Source organism: Capsicum annuum, chromosome 6 (assembly GCF_002878395.1).
Source record: "Capsicum annuum cultivar UCD-10X-F1 chromosome 6, UCD10Xv1.1, whole genome shotgun sequence".
In the NCBI taxonomy this organism is placed as follows: Eukaryota; Viridiplantae; Streptophyta; class Magnoliopsida; order Solanales; family Solanaceae; genus Capsicum; species Capsicum annuum.
Genome location: NC_061116.1, coordinates 216,232,988 through 216,235,755, shown reverse-complemented (window position 1 = coordinate 216,235,755; position 2,768 = coordinate 216,232,988). Strand labels below are relative to the sequence as shown.

The 2,768-nt window shown below is 30.5% G+C and overlaps 1 non-coding gene across 1 annotated transcript; it reads right to left on the bottom strand.

Annotated features, from left to right (window-relative positions):
* Positions 1-247: 247 nt before the first annotated feature.
* On the bottom strand, positions 248-331 carry LOC124899908. The gene has a single exon (XR_007057469.1). It is a non-coding gene; the product is annotated as a small nucleolar RNA Z196/R39/R59 family (small nucleolar RNA).
* Between the last annotated feature and the right edge of the window lie 2,437 nt (positions 332-2,768).

The window sequence follows — 2,768 nt, the reverse complement described above, 5'->3', positions numbered from 1 at the left end:
GATCATTTGTTAAGACAAATGATTAGACGTATCATTTGTTTTTTTATTTGGATATTCACTGGGTCCTCGCTTGTTCTCAAATAACTTTTCAGTTTTCCCAATTGCAAAAATTAACTCAAGCTGTTGAAACAAAATTGAAGAAAGATAATGCAAAAATGCATAAATGTTCAATCATTTGAAATACAAAAATTGAAGAAAGATAGAGTTGAAACAAAATTGAAGAATGATAATGCAAAAATATCTTAGATGCAATCTCAGTCGAAAGATGGTGATATTTTTGTATTAATCACGTTCAATTAGCAATTATGGAAAAAAATCATCATTGATTGCATCAGTGACTAAACACTTAAAATTTTTAAACATTATCAGGGCTCTGTGTAAAAATTTAAAAAATTGGGGTTATATATAATAATAATAATAATAAAAGTTGAAATTGGAGTTGGAAAATAGTGAAAACAACAAAAATCTGTTTTCACTTTTCAGAAAACAATTTCGGAATAATTTTTGTAATTTTCATGGCCAAACACCACAACTTTAATGAAGCGAAATTTTTTTTCGGGAAAAAGAGGATACTTCTTATGGCCAAACGGCCTCTAAAAAGAAAAGTGTGTCATATAAATTGATACAGAATGAGTATATAATTTTCATAATTATATATTGGCTTAGACATAACAGTTTGATTAGTTCCGCAAATGTTATCTTTCATGCGAACATGTATCAGAAAACCATATACATAAATGAGGAGCTTCACAAATTCACGTGTGCGATATTCCCTTCCTGCAAAAGAAAATAGGAGGAGAAATTATTTTTAAAAACCAAAATATAAAAGAAACTAGTTGATAATCACCCTCGACTCAAATGATAAAGATTATAGAAAATAAGGTAACTCGGGGGCTTTGGGCACCGGTGACAAAAGAGTTTTAAAATGAGGTGTAGGTGACACAAGTCTTAATAATTGAGTAGGGGTGACAATTACTTAATTATGGTTTAAGAAAGTTTTGAAAATTTTAAAATAACCCACAAGTTTTTAAATTTACACTTTGATCAAAATATTAGTTAATATATAACGAGGAACGAAGGAAAAAAAGGCGTCTTTTCGTTATTTTCTCTCTCTTCGCGATATTTGTTGTTCATTGATGCTATTGCTCTATTCATCATCTTCTGATTCATTATCATCATCTTATACTTCATTATCATCTTTATATTCTTCTTGTTGACCATTGTTGTTGTTGTTGTTACCCCAAGTACTGCTAAATTTTTATGTCAAATTTTGTTTCATAAATTACTTTCAACTTTAGAATTTACTTGAGAGGAGACTTTAGTAAGTCAGATTATGCTTTTTAGTTGAATCTAGGTAACTGCTAGTGTGTTATTTTTTCAACAATAGCTTGCAAGCGAACAAGAATGTAATACAAGAGCAATCTGTTTAAACAAATCCATTATCTGCGGCAACAGATAAATGTTCTGTTGTAACAGTAGACTCATGTTGGATGGACTCATGTTTCAGGGTTTTAGGTGCCCGTAATATGAATCGAATAGATGTGTATTCTGTTGCACCAGATTAGTAATCTGTTTCAACAGATAAATAATCTGTTTCATCATATTACTAATATGTTTCGAACAACAAAATTCAGATACAACTCCTGTCACACACAAAACCTAACAGATTACTCATATGTTCTTGCTATTGATACTGGAATCAAATTATTCCTTGATTGTAGACATGTCATTCGTTAAGAAATAGAAATAGACAGCACGAAAATTTTGATAAGAAATAAAAAGTCAAGTGCATCAAATATAATTTTTTATAAAACAAACAAAAAAAATACATAGATAACAGAAAAAAAAACTTAATTATTATTGTCATCATTATTAACATCATTATTATTTGTATGGCCAGCCGGCCAATCTTCAAAGGGCAGCAGCAGCGCTCTCCGCAGCCTGCGGATCTCCCGCAGCATCCTTACTCTGACGGCGGCAAACTCCCAATGCAGGTCATGAACCTCCTTCTGCAGTTTCCTCATGGCAGAAGTTTCCTCATGGCGTCTCATAAAATAGCGACATCCCACACAGGATCAGCCATATCTAAAAAACGCATAAGTTGACAAAACTCACACATAAACACAAAAGTAAAGAAAAGAAAGAATTCGTATGTAATACAACGTATATTTACATAAAAAATCAAGAAAAAAACTTAGCAGAGACAGGAAAAAGCTATTAAGTCCTTGAAAAGAAAGTAGTTGAAGGTGTTACAAGAGCGAGGAATAAATAGTGTGTAGTAGAACGAACGATTGAGTAAGGAGGGACCTATTTATAGAGGATTGAACTTGAATGAGTTAGGCAAAAAATCGCAATTGCTCACCTCCATTTATTAATGACATTCTTGATTACTATAAAAAGTTATGACTTAATTAAATTAATCAATATTATGATAAGTCATGACTTTTCAACTTTATTATTATTAATAATTAGTTCTTTCCAGGAATCGGTTTTTTTACACTATTTTGGACAATAGATAATATATCTGTTGCATCAGATAAATCATGTGTTACAATAGATATATCATGATTTGCAACAAATAGATAACCTGTTGCATCAGATAATATATCTGTTGCAACGTATAGTATATATATATTTTTAAAATAATAAATTATCTTCATGACATCCAAATTTTCTGACTTCTTAATTATATAAATTAATAAAGTAGATTTAAAGGCTCAACTGTTCACCTCCATTTATTAATGACATTCTTGATTACTGTAAAAAGT